This window comes from Arachis ipaensis, chromosome B10, assembly GCF_059453495.1.
Source record: "Arachis ipaensis isolate K30076 ecotype BB chromosome B10, ASM5945349v1, whole genome shotgun sequence".
In the NCBI taxonomy this organism is placed as follows: domain Eukaryota; kingdom Viridiplantae; phylum Streptophyta; class Magnoliopsida; order Fabales; family Fabaceae; genus Arachis; species Arachis ipaensis.
Genome location: NC_142435.1, coordinates 97,210,245 through 97,227,759, shown reverse-complemented (window position 1 = coordinate 97,227,759; position 17,515 = coordinate 97,210,245). Strand labels below are relative to the sequence as shown.

The 17,515-nt window shown below is 40.1% G+C and overlaps 1 pseudogene; it reads left to right on the top strand.

The window, feature by feature from the left end:
- Window positions 1–17,515, top strand: part of LOC148580996 (uncharacterized) — an 82,199-nt pseudogene that overhangs the window by 34,798 nt on the left and 29,886 nt on the right.

Below are 17,515 nucleotides of genomic sequence, written 5' to 3'. Positions count from 1 at the left end.
TGTAAGGAGCCTCCTGCTGAATAATCCAAAGCCTCTTGAGATTTCAGTGTCAAGCCTTCATAGAAATTCTGCAATCTGTCCCACTCACTGAACATTCCTAGTGGACACTTCCTGATTAGAGCTTTGTATCGTTCCCATGCCTCATACAAGGGTTCAGCATCCATTTGTGTGAATGTTTACACTTCAGTCTTCAATCTAATAACTCTTTGAGGTGGGTAAAACTTGGCAAGGAACTTGGTTACTAGATCATCCTAATTGTTGATGCTGTCTCTTGGGAAGGATTCCAACCATTGAGTGGCTTTGTCTCTGAGAGAAAATGGAAATAGCAGTAGCTTGTAACTGTCAGGGTGCACACCATTGGTTTTGACAGTATCACAAATCCTCAAGAAGGTGGACAAGTGTTGGTTAGGGTCTTCAAGTGGTCCTCCTCCATAAGAACAATTGTTTTGAACCAAGGTGATGAGTTGTGGCTTTAGTTCAAAGTTATTTGCATTAACATTTGGGGTAAGAATGCTACTCCCACAATGTCTAGGATCTGCACATGTGTAGGAAGCCAAAACTCTTCTCTGTGGTGCATTATTGTTGTTATTGGCTGCTCCTTCAGCTCCATTTGGTGGATTTGTTAGGTGTTCCTCCATATCCTGGAACTCTTCTTCTGACTCCTCTTCTCCAACAATGTTTTTCCCTCTTTCTGCTCTTCTTAATCTTCTGAGGGTTCTTTCGTCTTGTTCACAAAATGTGGGTATAACTCTCTTTGTACCTGACATACAACCAAAGCATAAGAATCACACAACACCAGAAAGGCAATAACACTTCAATCCATTGCTAAAGTGAAATGTTAGTTGGATTAAGCAAAAATTCAAACAGTTAGTGTGTTAGTCAAAAATTAAAGAAATAGAAAATAAAAAGTGCCTGATCTAGATCTCCACTTCACTTAATCATTGTCAATCTATTTCAATCCCCGGCAACGGTGCCAAAAACTTGATGTGTGGAAAATGATCCAACACAAAACTCAACGGCAAGTGTACCGGTCGCATCAAGTAATAATAACTCACATGAGTGAGGTCGATCCCACAGGGATTGAAGGATTGAGCAATTTTAGTTTAATGGTTGATTTAGTCAAGCGAATCAAGTATTGGTTGAGTGGTTTGTATTTGACAGAAATTAAATTGCTTGAAATGTAAAGGGAGAGGGGAAATTGCAGTAAATGAAAGAGCAAAGAAAGTTAAAGTGCTGAATCTTAAAGTGCAAGTAATGTAAATTACTTGAATTGTAAAAGGAATTGGGAATTGGGATTGCAGAATTTAAACAAGCAAAGGTAAATTGCAATAAACAGAAGAGTAGAGGATTAATTGAATTGAAGTAGATCTAAACAGAAAAGTAGAAATGCTTGAGAAAATTTAAAAACAGAAAGTAAACAATGCTTAATTTGCAGCATTTTAAAGTGGTTGAAGATCTCAGGAGTGGAAGAGACTAGATAACAAGTCTAGATCTCAAATCCTTCCTTGATCCAACAAGAACAATTGCAAAAGAAATACAGGAAATTAAATTGCAGAAATAAATTGCAGAAGAGTAGAAGAATAAAGCAGTAAATAGAAACTGAAATTCAATTATGCAGAAGATTAAAACAAGATCTCAAGGTGAGATTGAAACAGAAGTTCTTCAATTCTCCACCCAAGATCTAAAGCAAGAAAATTAAATAGTGCTCAAGCAAGAACAAGGAAGAAGAGAGATCAATTCTCCTTCCCCATTCTCTAAGATCTAAATTCAAAAGTAAAAAGCTCAAAAATGAAAATGACAATTAAAAGGAAAATTCAAAGTAAAGTCTCGAGGTCCTAATTACATCAAACTAGATCCTATTTATACACTTTCTATTTTTGGATTTTGGAATTTGGATGGGCTTTTGATTTGGTAAAGAAATGAATTAAGTTGGATTTTAATTCAATTTTCAGCCCAATATTGCACCTCCCAGGGGTAAGCTCAGTTGGAAAAACCAACTGAGCACTCAAGTGTGCTGCCCGTGTCAAGTATGGTGCGTGTCCCAGCCTTGGTTGAATGCGTGACACTAGAGCTCGGTTGGAAATTTGAACTGAGCTCTAGGCAGTGTCATGGTGCGCTTGGCTTGCTCCTTGTTGCGTCAATGTGTGTGTCACGGCCGTGTCATGGTGCGCATGAGAAGCTCCCTTGTGAGCATTTGTTGCACCAAAGAGTGGGACGCTTGGGGGGAGGTAATGCTCAGTTGGGAAAACCAACTGAGCTTTCCATGCAGCGCTTAGCCTTCGGCCTCAATGTCCCAGGTTCGAATCCTGGTGGGAGCAAGTGGAGGCTATTTTTCTTGGAAGAGTTGGACGCTCCTCCCTTACTTTTCGTGGAGTTCCCTTGTTTGAACCCTACGGAGTGCATCTTGGCTTATGTTCTCGCTAGCTTGGTGGCACTCCTTCCTTGTGTTTCAAAGGATTCCCAAGTTCGAATCCTAGAGGAAGCATTTTGGCTAATTCTTCATGATTTTCCTTTGTGAGGAACATTCCTTGCCTCCCCTTGGTCCTTGGTTCGATCCTTGGGTGAAGCTTTTTGGCTATTTTCTTCTTATTTTTCTTCCTTGGGTCATGAGTTCGATACCTTGAGGCTTCACTCCTTGGAAGTTTGCTTTGAATTAATTTTGGAGAACCCCCGATAAAGCTCACTTAGTGAACTAAGCTTTATGTTGCTTCTTTGCTTTCTTTAGTGCTCAGTTCACTAAGTGAACTGAGCTTTGTACCCTGCCTTCTCTTTTTATCACTTGTGAAGCTCAGTTCACTTTTCCAACTTAGCCTTCCTTCTTCCTCAATGTTGGCACACTTTTGCTTCCCTTAGGCACGCTTTTTGCTTCTTTTGGAACGTCCCTTAGGCCACGCTTTTCTTCTTTTCTTTTTTCTTCACCTACAAGTAATCAAAACAACCAATCAAAATATCACTAAATTCACAAGGCTTATAAATCATTAAAAATCAATTAAATTTGGCTTCAACCTCATGATTTAGCATCAAATAAATGGTGGTTTTTGATTCAAAGAAACTATGCATTTCCATTCCAAATTACTTACTTAAAATGCAAGAAAGTGTATAAAACCTAATAAAAACAAAGAAAAAGGCTAGTGAAACTAGGCTAAGATGACTTGTCATCAGGGACACCCTCTGAACATAATGAAGACACTTTGCCATTATCACTAGCTCCGAATGATCCAAAGCCTAGCTTTGAGCAGAAATTGGAATTGAAGCCCCTTCCTTCATACCTCAAGTATGCTTACATTGAGGATAATCAGAAGTTGCCAGTTATCATTGCAAGGGAACACACTTCACAACAGGAGGAGCAACTGCTCGGTGTACTAAGAAAGCACAAGAAAGCAATTGGGTGGAGCTTGGCAGATATAGTAGGCATCAGCCCTCAAGTTTGTGAAGATAGAATATATCTAGAAGAGGAATCAAAACCCATCCGTCAACCCCAAAGAAGATTGAATCCCACCATCTTAGAAGTTGTCAAGAAATAAGTGACCAGGCTACTTGAAGCATATATCATTTACCCCATCTCAGACAGCGAATGGGTCAGTCCAATACAAGTGGTGCCCAAGAAGTCTGGAGTCACAATAGTCAAGAATGAGCATGGAGAGCTCCTGACAACTAGAGTGCAAAATTCATGGAGGGTTTACATTGACTATAGGCGTCTCAACCAAGCTACTCGCAAGGATCACTACCCCTTGCCATTCATTGATCAGATGCTTGATCGCCTGTCAGGTAAATCCCATTACTGTTTTTTAGATGGTTATACAGGCTAATTTCAAATTCATATAGCTCCTGAAGATCAGGAGAAGACTACTTTTACATGTCCCTTTGGAACGTATGCATACAAAAGGATGCCTTTTGACTTATGTAATGCACCGGCTACTTTCCAAAGATGCATGATGGGTATCTTTTCAGATCTTATTGAGAACTGTATGGAAGTTTTTATGGATGATTTTAGCGTATATGGCGATTCGTTTAACCTTTTCTTGGATAGTTAGGTAGAGTATTAGACAGGTGTATTAGTTCAAACCTTGTATTGAATTTTGAAAAATGTCACTTTATGGTAAAACAAGGGATTGTTCTAGGACATGTTTTTTCTAATACTAGTATTTCTGTAGATCCAGCAAAGGTGGACGTCATTTCTAGTTTACCTTACCCCTCCTCCATGAGGGAAGTCCGTTCGTTCCTTGGCCATGCAGGTTTTTACAGGAGGTTTATTAAGGACTTTAGTAAGGTAGCATTACCTTTATCCAGACTGTTGGAGAAAGATATTGAGTTCGAGTTCAGTGAGGACTGCATGCAAGCATTTGATAAGCTGAAGATCACCCTGACTCTAAGCTCCAATTGTAAGAGGACCAGACTGGAGCCAGCCATTTGAGATTATGTGTGATGCCTCCAACCATGCAGTAGGAGTGGCGTTGGCTCAGCGCGAAGGTAAGGATCCTTTTGTAATTGCTTACGCATCTAAGACCCTAGATGCCGCTCAGTCTAATTACACTACTACGGAAAAAGAGCTTCTTGCTATTATTTTTGCTCTGGATAAATTTTGAGCCTATTTACTTGGTACTAAGGTAGTAGTATACTCAGACCATGCAGCTCTAAAGTATTTATTAGCTAAAAAAGAGTACAAACTAAGGTTGATACGTTGGATACTATTGCTACAAGAATTTGATTTAGAAATTAAGGATAGGAGTGGTAACCAGAATTTAGTGGCAGACCACTTGAGTCGCCTTGAGCACATTAAGGATGATTCCACTCCTATCAATGACACTTTCCCATTTGATAGTTTACAAGCAGTATCCGAAGTAGTTCCTTGGTATGCACCTATAGCTAATTATCTAGTTAGCCATACTTTCCCTCCCAATTTTACTAAGCATCAAAGGGACAAGCTAAAAAGCGAGTCTAAATATTATATATGGGATGATCCATATTTTTGTAGGTATGGTGCTGACCAGGTAATTAGAAGGTGTGTGCCTCAATCAAAATTCTAGTCCATTTTAAAGGCCTGCCACTCTTCTGAGAGTGGAGGACATTTTGGCCCTCAAAGAAAAGCTAGAAAGATTTTAGACTGTGGATTCTGGTGGCCTACTTTTTTTAAAGATGCTGCTGAATTTTGTAGATCTTGTTCCCCATGCCAAAGGTTTGGTAATATATCTAAGAGGGATGAGATGCCTCAACAGATTATGCTTTTCTGTGAAATTTTTTATCTTTGGAGCATTGACTTCATGGGTTCATTTCCAAACTCTAATGGTTACCTTTATATACTGTTAGCTGTAGATTATGTTTCTAAATGGGTGGAAGCCATTCCTACCCGTACTGATGATGCTATCACTATTGTTTCCTTTTTTAGAAACCATATTATTTGTCGCTTTGGATCACTACGAGCAATCGTGAGTGATCAAGGCACTCACTTTTGTAACAGGAGACTAACAAGATTGCTGAAGAAGCATGGGATTGTTCACAAGGTAGCAACAGCTTATCATCCCCAAACCAATGGACAAGTAGAAGTATCTAATAGAGAAATAAAACATATTCTGGAGAAGATAGTAAAGCCTTATAGGAAGGACTGGAGTGCCAGGCTACAAGATGCACTCTGGGCATATATAACAGCATACAGAACACCCATTGGGATGAACCCCTTCCGCTTAGTGTACGGAAAGGCTTGCCACCTTCCAGTAGAGGTGGAACACAAGGCTTTCAGGGCTGTGAGGGAGTGCAACATGAATTTTGAAGAAGCTGGTGCTGAAAGGAAGCTGCAACTAGCTGAATTGGAGAATCTTCACCTAGAAGCATATGACAACTCCAGGCGATACAAAGAGAAGATGAAAGATGTCCATGACAAGTACATAAAAAGGAGAGAATTCAAACTAGGGGAGTTAGTTCTTCTCTATAACTCCAGACTGAGACTCATGCCAGGTAAACTGAGATCAAGATGGGAAGGTCCTTACAGAGTAGAGAAGGCAGAGCCATACGGAGTTTTTCACCTGCGTCATCCTTCAAGCTCCAAATTCATCAAGGTCAATGGACATCGCCTAAAGCTTTATCATGGAGAAAAGATAAACGATCACAAAGAGCTAGAGGTCTTCCTCTTGGAAGACCAACCAACAGAAGCATAATGAGCTTGAAGAACGTCCAACTTAAGGACGTAAAAGCAAAGTGCTAGGTGGGAGACAACCTACCATGGTATGATCGTTCCGTTTCAGTCTTAGTTTTATTTTACTTTATTCTATTTTAATGACTCTTCTCATAATCTCTGCATATAGTCTGCAATTGCATTTGCATTCTGCATTTAAAAAAAAAGCACACGACGCGTAAGCGTCGCTAACGCGTCCGCGTCATAGGTGCATTTGAAACAAGGAAGAAAAGAAGCAGAGAGTCACGCAGGAGCGTGGCTGGAGGCGTGCCTTAGGCACAAGCATGCCCACACGAACGCGTGCCCTACGCGTCCGTGTCATTTGAAAAATTAGCTTCCCGCGCGTGCGCGTCGCCCATGCGTACGCGTAACCCTGCGAAATCGATGTAAAAAGGTGTATGGCAGAGAGTTATGATGGAGTGGTGCTGGAATGGTGCTAGAAGCACAAGCCCTATCATGCGAACGTGTACCCCACGCGTCCGTATCATTTTTCAAAAAGAGGCCATTCACGCGTGCGCGTCACCCATGGGCACGCGTCACCCAAAAATTTGGCAATGCGCATATAAAACAGAAAGTTGTGCGTACCCGAAGCTGCTCTCGCGCCAATGGCACAGTTCATTTCACGCGAATGCGTGATCCACGGGTCCGCGTCGCCTGAACATATCACAAACCACGCGACCACGTGCTGCACGTGTTCGCATTGCCTGTGCCGCACAGCTTATCCAAATCAACGCCAGATATCTTATCTTTTCTTCCCCAATCTTATTTTTTCCTTCTCCCTTCTTATTTCTTTCTTCTTCCTTCTTTCTTCTTTATCCATTCTTACTTTTTTTTCTCCCCTCTTTTTCACATCCATTCTCAAGGTTCTTTTCTTTTCTTCTTCTCTTTTTACTTTTCCATTATTATTCTTACTTTTATTTAAGTTTTCTTCTTCTTTTTCTTTTTACTTTCATACTCTATGTTCCTTTTTCTTTCTTTTTCTTTTTACATTATTTTAATTGGTGTTAGAAATTTAATTGGGTAACTATTTTCTTCTATAATTGCTTGTGGATTTTTATGGAATTGTTTGATAATTAATATTATTTCTTAAGGGTTGTTTGCATGTTCAAATTCAATACTTTCCATAACATATTTACCATGCATGCTAAGTGTTTGTGAAAAAGCCCGTATGGCATTGTGCATTATTTCTAAATTATTCTACTACTCTAATGCCTGTTTTTCACAAAACCCCTTTTTATATATTATTGATTGAATATAATTGTCAATACAATCAGGTTGTTAGTTTGAAACACTTGATAATCAAATTGGGTAATTAATGCTTAATCTATGCTACTCATGCCTTTTCCAACATGCCAATAAACATCTCGCATTTACCTGCCATAACATGAACTTGCTATATTTCCATTAATAAACTTCTCACATGTAGTCGCGACCATGTGTTAATGACATCCTTCTTTACCGTGCATTGATTATCACTTATACCATCCCCTTCCTTGCTCTAACCCTTAGCTTTAAAAGTTACTTTCCTTTTCCCTTTTCAGGATGGCCACCAAGAAAGGTAAAGAGAAAGCTACTCCCAAACAACCAGCAAGGAAAGGAACCAAAAGAGCACTAGCTGCAGAGCCATCTTCAATAGCAGTAAAGCCCTCAACAAAGCGAATCAAGAGGATCATCAAGGTCGACGAAAAAGAGAAAGCTTTTCCAGCAAAGGACACTGTACGGTTCACTAAACGCTACTGTGAGCAGATGTTCCCTATCCTGGCGGAGAGGAATTATAATAATGAATACCTTCTCGTCCTCCCGACTAACATTGCTGAATTTGTTGAGCCCTGAATTGAACGAAGACAATGGAGATTCCTACGGAGACAGCCATGACAGGTTAACCTTTCATGGGTAGTTGAATTCTACTCCAATTTTCACATGCCAACCATACAGTCTGTCTATGTTCGTCAGAAGCAAGTTCCCATAACAGAAGAGGCCATTCAGCGAGCTTTAGATCTTCCCCCTGCTCCAGAAGGATTGGACGTATTCCAAAAAGCCTCTTTCAAGCGCTAGACATACTAATTTGAGTGGGACGCCGTTCTCATAGTTATAGCACAACCTTGCAGCAAATTGATCTTTGGATACCATCGATCCCGACCTAAAAGCATATCGGCTTCAGCACTCACCTTGGAGGCTCGAGTATGGGCACAGATTATGTCCCATTACGTTTTTCCGAGCACTCACGAGTTCTCCTTCACTGCAGATATGGCTGTTTTACTCTGGTGTATCCTTATAGACCACCATCTCAATTTACCAAGACACATTCGAAATGCTATGAGACACGTACAGATTGTGGGCAACCTACCTTTTCCTGCCTTGGTTTCAGATCTAGTCTCAGCAGCCGGAGTTTCCTACAAAGCTGGGGACACTAAGGCCATGATTCCACGGGATGACCAGTACGTCCCTAACAGGAAGTATATCATACCTCCAGCAGCCACTATTGATGCCAAGGCATCTTAGCCTAGTTTTACTAGTCATTTTCCTTTGTTTTCAATAGGCTTTATACACTTTCTTGAGTTACAAGTAAGCCATTTGGGTAAAAATTCATGTGTATTGAGATTCAATCAACCGTGAGTAATTTGATGCATTTTCATGAGATTTTGTACCATAATTGCTTATATGTCAAGAATGATAATAAGTCTCATGATTTTAGCAAAGCTTTGATGCATTTGTTGATTGATGACAAGTGACCAAAAGGCTTGGAGGAAAGTTGAAGAAAGGGAATGGCAGAAGACCGCAAAACCACCCTGGGAAGAGTCCAAAATTATATCCTGGAGAAGCCGATGTTTGCGCCCAAGTTTGCGCCCAAGTTTGCCGCAAACTTGGAGGCAAACGTTGGTGCAACAACTAACCTTGGAGAAGCCCAAGTTTGCGACCAAGTTTGCCTCAAACTTGGAGGCAAACGTTGGTGAAATATATGCACCCAGGGGAAGCCAAGTTTGCGTCCAAGTTTGCCTCAAACTTGGAGGCAAACGTTGGCATAGTATATGCATCAGGGGAGGCCAAGTTTGCGACCAAGTTTGCCTCAAACTTGGAGGCAAATGTTGGCATAAGCATACGTCCCAGGGGTGGCCACATTTGCGACCAAGTTTGCCTCAAACGTTGGCACTAAATGTGATCGTGGAAGGGGAACGTTTGAGTTCAAGTTTGACCCCAAACTTGAACTCAAACATGAATGACAGATGAAAAACCTTTCTGCATAATTTCAAAAACCAACGTTTGAGTTGAAGTTTGCCTCAAACTTTAACTCAAACTTAAAGGCTCAGAGTCCAAATTGCAAAAGGGTTTTTCTCACAAGTCCAAGAGCAACCAACCAGGGCTATCTTCAATCCAAGTCCATCAAGGCCAAGGCCCAAACTCAAGGCTCCAAGACCATTAGAAGAAAGTGTATAAATAGGAGTTAATTTGATTTAGAAAAGGACGTCGACTTTTACTTTTGAATTTACACCTCTTGGAGGATTTTACTTACTGTAACTTGGATCTGGGAGGAGAATTGAATTCTCTTCCTCTTCAGTTTCTTGTTTTCTTTTCTGCAAAGTTTTACTGAGTCTTGGGTGTTGAGAATTGAGGAAATTCTGTCTCAATCTTACCTTGAGATCTCTTTTTGTTTCTTTCACTGCATCAGTGGAGAATTGAGATTTAAATTCAAGTTTTCTTACTGTTTTGATCTTTAACTTGTTGCAATTGCTTTCTGAATTGGATCAAGGAAGGTAGTGAGATCTAGATTTGGTTTTCTAGTCTCTTGACCCCTGAGATCTGAAAATTTCTTTTAATTCTTCTGTTGAATGCTTCTTCAAGCCAATTTACATTTTCTATTTGAGATCTACTGCAATTAATTTCATCTTTTACGTTCCTGCTTGTTGCAATTTACTTTTCCCTGTTTAATTTCTACAATCCCAATTCCCAATTCCCTTTATAATTCAAGCAATTTATATTTCTTGCACTTTAAGCTTCAGCCATTTACATTTCTTGCAATTTAAGTTTTTGCAATTTACATTACTTGCACTTTAAGATTCAGCTCTTTTAATTCTTTTGCACTTTAAATTCTTGTCGATTATCCCTCTCCCTTTAAATTTCATGCAATTTAGCTTCTGTTGGATACAAATCACTCAAATCAACTCTCGTTCGCTTGACTAAATCAACCACTAAACTAAAATTGCTCAATCCTTCAATCCCTGTGGGATCGACCTCACTCACGTGAGTTATTATTACTTGATGCGACCCGGTACACTTGCCGGTGAGTTTTGTGTTGGATCGTTTTCCACACATCAAGCTTTTGGCGCCGTTGCCGGGGATTGATTAGGTTGACAATGATTAAGTAAAGTGAAGGTCTAGATCAAGCACTTTTTCTTTTCTGTTTCTTTAATTTTTGATTAACCCGCTAACTGTTTGAATTTTTGCTTAAGCTAATTAAAACCCCACTTTAGCAATAGAGTGGAGTTCTTCTGGTTTTTCTGGCTCTGTGTGATTCTTATGCTTTGTTTGTATGTCAGGTACAAGGAGAGCTATACCTACCTTTTGTGAACAAGACGAAAGAACCCTTAGGAGATTAAGAAGTGCAGAAAGAGGGAAAGGCATTGTTGGAGAAGAGGATTCAGAAGAAGAATTCCAGGACATGGAGGAACACTTAACAAATCCACGAAATCCACCAGAAGGAGTAGCCAACAAGAACAACAACCCACCTCAGAGAAGAGTTTTGGCTTCCTACACATTTGTAAATCCTAGACATTGTGGGAGTAGCATTCTCACCCCAAATGTTAATGCAAATAAGTTTGAACTAAAGCCACAACTCATCATCTTAGTTCAGAACAATTGCTCCTATGGAGGAGGACCATTGGAAGATCCAAACCAACACTTATCCACCTTTCTGAGGATTTGTGATACTGTTAAAACCAATGGTGTACATCCTGATATCTACAAGCTGTTGTTGTTTCCATTTTCTCTCAGAGACAAAGCTACTCAATGGTTAGAATCCTTCCCAAGAGACAGCATCAACAATTGGGATGATCTAGTGAGCAAGTTCCTTGCCAAGTTTTACCCACATCAAAGAGTTATTAGATTGAAGACTGAAGTACAAACATTCACACAAATGGATGCTGAACCTTTGTATGAGGCATGGGAACGATACAAGGCTCTAATCAGGAAATGTCCTCCTAAAATATTCAATGAGTGGGACAGATTGCAGAATTTTTATGAAGGCTTGACGCTGAAATCTCAAGAGCCTTTGGATCATTCAGCAGGAGGCTCTGTTCAACTCATGAAATCTGCAGAGGAGGCCCAAAATCTCATTGATATGGTGTCTAACAACCAGTATTTCTTTGCTCACCAAAGGCAATACAAATCGTCACAAAGGAAAGGAGTGATGGAGTTGGAAGGAGTGGACTCAATCTTAACTCAAAACAAAATGATGCAGCAGTAAATTCAACAACAATTTGAGCAAATGGCCAAAAGGATTGATAGCCTCCAAGTTGCAGCAGCAAGCACCAACCAACCATCAACCACATGGGGGACAAATGAAGAAACTCAAGAGGACCAGCAGCAGGAACAAGTCCAATACATGCACAACCAAAATTCTGGATCAAATGAAGTTTATGGTGACACTTACAACCCCTCCTGGAAGAACCACCCCAACCTCAAATGGGGAGACAACCACACTCAGACTCAACAGCCATGGCAAAGGAATTCAAACCAAAATAGTTGGAAAAACAGAAACCATAACAACCAGCAGAATAACAACCAAAATACATATAGAAAACCCCAAAACACTTACCCCAACTCTAACCATTATCCATCCAATAATCAAACCACCAACCAAAACACTTACCATCAACCCTCAACACCCCACAACCAACCAATCTCACAAGACTCTCAGAGAATCACCAATTTGGAGCTCTTAATGGAGAAAATGATGAAGCACCAAGAGATGACCACAAAGAACCAGGAAGCATCCATGAAGAATATGGAGAGGCAAATTGGACAGCTTTCCAAGCAAATTGCTATTGAGAGACCATCAAGCTCATTACCAAGCGACACCATCCCTAATCCAAAAGAGGAGTGCAAAGCTATTCAGTTGAGGAGTTGGAAGATATTGGTGGACAACAAAGAAGCAACTAAGAAGCCTATGGACAGCAACAAAGAGCCAACAGAGAAAGAGGAAGCCAGTAACAAGGACATGGCAACAAGCAAAAATGTCTCAGTGAAGCTCAAAAAGAAGGACAGCCAGCCACACAATTCAAGGGGAGAAAAGGAGGAACAAACCCAAGGACAACATCAAGTAGAGAAGAGCTTTAAACCTCCACTGCCATATCCTCAAAGGTTCAACAAAGAAGCAAAGGATCAGCACTTTCATAAGTTCCTTGAGACTTTCAAGAAGTTGGAGATAAACATTCCATTGGCGGAGGCATTAGAGCAAATGCCTCTATATGCCAAATTTCTAAAAGAGCTTATTAACAAGAAGAGGAGTTGGCTTGAGAAGGAGACCGTGCTGCTCACCGAGGAATGTAGTGCTGTGATTCAAAGGGGTATTCCACCAAAGTTTAAAGATCCAGGGAGCTTTGTAGTCTCATGTACCATTGGCAAAATGGTTCTCAACAAAGCTCTCTGTGACCTTGGTGCCAGTATCAACTTAATGCCCCCTCTCAATGATGAGAAAGCTTGCCATAGAAGAACTAAAACCCACCAGGATGTCATTGGTAATGGCTGATAGATCAATCAAGACACCCAATGGAATTGTGGAAAATCTGTTAGTAAAGGCGGGGGAGTTTATCTTCCCTGCAGATTTTGTGATTCTGGACATAGAAAAGGAAGGAAATAATTCAATTATCTTGGGAAGGCCATTTCTAGCAACAGCCAGAGCCATTATTGATGTAGAGAAGAGAGAGATGATCTTCAGGGTACACAATGAGCAAATGGTCATTAATGTTTTTAAATCAATGCAACACCCCCCGGAACAAGAGAACTATATGAAAGTGGATATGATAGAAAGTCTGATAGAGAAAATGTTAGAGGCTAACTATCAGGAGCAACATGGAGAAGAAGTGGAGAAGGAACAAGAAGAGGAAGTGGTAGAAATCTCCACTAAAGATAAGGAGAAGGAGAAGCCCAAACAGGAGTTGAAGCCCCTTCCCCCTCACCTCAAATATGTGTTTCTTGGAGAAGAAGAGGCCCTGCCAGTGATCATTAATTCATCCCTGAATATGGAAGAAGAAGCAAGGTTAATTGAAGTGTTGAAATCTCACAAAACAGCCTTGGGGTGGATGATTGAAGACATCAAAGGCATTAGCCTAGCCGTTTGTATGCACAAAATCTTGTTGGAAGAAGAATCGAAGCCTGTAGTTCAACCCCAAAGAAGGCTCAACCCAACCATGAAGGAGGTGGTTCAAAAAGTGGTCATGAAGTTATGGAATGCTGGGATAATTTTTCCAATCTCTGACAGCTCATGGGTGAGCCCAGTTTAAGTCGTACCAAAAAAAGGAGGGATGACAGTCATCACTAATGAAAAGAATGAGTTGATCCCCACTAGGACAGTGACTGGATGGAGAATGTGCATAGATTATAGAAGACTAAATGAGGCTACACGGAAAGATCACTTTCCTCTCCCATTCATTGATCAAATGTTGGAAAGATTGGCCGGCCATGCCTATTACTGCTTCCTGGATGGATACTCCGGGTACAATCAAATAGTGGTGGACCCCAAGGATCAAGAGAAGACTTCCTTCACATGTCTATTTGGAATTTTTGCCTATAGAAGGATGCCCTTTGGGCTATGCAATGCCCCAGCCATATTTCAAAGGTGTATGCTTTCCATTTTCTCTGATATGGTGGAAAAATTTTTAGAAGTCTTCATGGATGATTTTTCTGTCTTTGGCGATTCATTTAACACTTGTCTGCATCATTTAACTCTTGTTTTGAAAAGATGCCAAGAAACTAACTTAGTATTAAATTGGGAGAAATGCCATTTTATGGTTCCTGAAGGGATAGTTCTTGGGCATAAGGTATCATGCAAAGGTATAGAAGTTGATAAAGCTAAAATAGAAATTATTGAAAAACTTCCTATACCTGTTAATGTGAAGGCAGTAAGAAGCTTTCTTGGGCATGCTGGTTTTTACAGGAGGTTCATCAAAGATTTTTCAAAAATAGCAAAACCATTGAGCAACTTGCTAATGCTTGATAGCCCTTTCATCTTTGATGACACTTGCAAACATGCCTTTGAGACTTTAAAGAGAAAACTCATTACAACACCAATTATCACACCCCCAGATTGGGAACTCCCTTTTGAACTTATGTGTGATGCAAGTGACCTTGCTATTGGTGCTGTGTTGGGGCAAAAGAAAGACAAGCTGCACCATGTTATATATTATGCCAGCAAAGTGTTAAATGAAACACAGAAAAATTATACCACCACTGAGAAAGAGCTTTTGGCAATTGTATATGCATTTGACAAGTTTAGACAATATCTGATTGGTTCAAAGGTTATAGTATATACTGACCATGCTGCTCTCAAGTATTTAATGTCTAAACAGGATTCAAAACCAAGGCTTATTAGGTGGGTGCTGTTGCTACAAGAGTTCGATATTGAAGTAAGAGATAGAAAGGGAAGTGAGAATCAAGTAGCAGATCAATTATCAAGAATGCCACAAGAAGCCAATCAGGATACACCACAGCAAGTGAATAAAAATTTCCCTAATGAGCACCTTTTTTAAGTTCAGCAAGCGCCTTGGTTTGCCGACATAGCAAACTACAAAGTAGGAAGGAAGATACCTTAAGAATTCTCCAAGCAACAAGTAAAGAAACTAATTCACGAAGCAAGAAGGTTCCTGTGGGATGAACCTTTCTTATTCAAGAGATGCTCTGATGGAGTAATTAGGAGGTGTGTCCCTAAAAACGAAATGAGAGATATATTGTGGCATTGCCATGGTTCAGCCTATGGTGGACATTTTGGACCAGAAAGAACAGCTGCAAAGATATTGCAGAGCGGCTTTTATTGGCCAACTATCTTCAAGGATGCCAGAGAGTTTGTTCATCAGTGCAATGAATGCCAAAGAGCTGGAGGGTTGACAAGAAGGAATGAGATGCCTCAAAATTTTATTCTAGAAGTGGAACTGTTTGATCTATGGGGGATCGATTTCATGGGACCCTTTTCCCCTTCCTACTCTTTCAAATACATCTTGGTATCAGTGGAATATGTTTCAAAGTGGGTAGAAGCCATAGTCACAACCACCTGTGATGCTCAGATTGTTCTTCAATTCCTCAAGAAGCACATCTTCACTAGGTATGGGGTACCCAAAGGTCTTGTTAGTGATGGTGGTGGCCATTTCTGCAACAAACAGATGGAGAAACTCCTTCACAAATATGGAGTAATTCATAAAGTAGTCACACCATACCATCCTCAAACCAATGGCCAGGCTGAATTAGCAAACAGGGAGTTGAAGAGGATTTTAGAAAAAACAGTGGGAATCACAAGAAAAGACTGGGCTAGGAAGCTAGAAGATGCACTCTGAGCATACAGGACAGCTTTTAAGACTCTCATTGGAAAGTCTCCCTTTCAGCTATTGTATGGCAAGTCTTGCCATCTCCCTGTAGAACTTGAACACAAAGCTTTTTGTGCTACTAAACTCCTTAACCTTGATTCTCAGGCAGCAGGGGAGAAAAGGTTATTACAACTAAATGAGTTGGATGAATTTAGGCTAGAAGCCTATGAAAATGCCAAGATATATAAGGAAAAAGCCAAGAGGTGGCATGCCAGGAAGATCCTAAAAAAAGAGTTCAAACCAGGACAGCAAGTGCTCTTATATAACTCAAGGTTCAAGATTTTCCCTGGCAAACTGAGGTCTAAGTGGACTGGTCCATACTTGGTGACAAAGGTCTTTCCTTATGGAAGCCTTGAATTATTAGATGAAGCAACAAAGAGTTATTTTACAGCAAATGGTCACAGAGCAAAACCGTACTTAGGAGGACACTGGGACAAGGAAAAGGAAGTGCAAAATCTAAACTAAGCAAGCAAGAAGAATGTCAAGCTAATGACAATAAAGAAATGCTTGTTAGGAGGCAACCCAACCTGAGGTAATTTTCTTCTCATAGCTAATTTAATAAAGAGGCTGAGTGGTTTATTTGTATTGCAAGAAGCTAAGTTTGGTGTTGTACACAAAAAAAATTTTTTTAAGGGAGAATAAAGAATTCTAAGTTTGGTGTTCCACCAAAATCTCAATTAAAAACACATTCTCACCTTCTGCATAAAAAGTTGCTAGCTCCAAGCAATCAGAGAAGTTACTTAGCCAGTGTCCATTTTCTAATCTTTAGTTTTATTGTTTTTAACAAAGATAGGAGGATTTCACATATAGTTATTTTGATACATGAGAAAGGTGGCAAGGAACTAAGTTTGGTGTTCACACACCAAAGTAACTTCAAAAGCCTACAAGACAATCCTGCACACTAACCAATTACCTAAGGGCTTGAGAGACAAGCAACTTCCATGAACTTTGCAGGAATTCAATCACTCTCTTGGAATGGCTATATACCATCAGCTGAGAGTAAGAAGGAGAAGCCACCAAGAGGTTGTATTGTCACTTAATTCCATTAGCATTAAACTGTTCTAATTTGAAAGTTTAAGTGTAACCATCGCGACAGTAACTGTTAGTTCAGTCATTTTGCATCTTGAGTGTTCCAGTAGAAATAAGTATGCTAGCCTAAGTGTGTTCTTGTGTTTATTCACTTTCATCTAACTAAATGCATGCTTTGTCCCCTGTACCTTTTTGATTCAATAAAAGAGAAATACTTGAACTAGGAAGTAAATATCCAATGTTGCATAAGTTAGAATGAAAGTTAGTGGTGGCATTTGTTGATTTAATGCATAGTTCATAAAATAAATGCTACATAATGATATGTTCTTTGGAGTGTGAACTGGTTTGTTGTTATGAAGGCTGTACCATTTAAGATCCCTTGAGAATGAAATGAACTAGAAGAAAAAAAAATAGAAAAAGCCAAAAGTGGCAAAGAAAATAAACGATAAGGCTAGGCACCAATAGCTTGGACCCTAGGACACATGCCTGTGGTGTTTTTGTACTAGGATATGCTTGGACAAGTAAGTTCTGAGGAGTATTTCAAAACTTGGCCACTTAGATCAACTGATTTGGGATGGCCAACTGAAAGTCCACAATAAAGAGCAACCTAACTACAAAACACTTGGTTATCCAAAGAGATGCTGGGCATCAATGATCCTAGGAAGGAAAAGGGTGAGCCATGTATCTGTGGTGAAGAAATGTTGAGCAAAAATAAAGCCAAAGGCTGCTGCAACATTTGCCACCA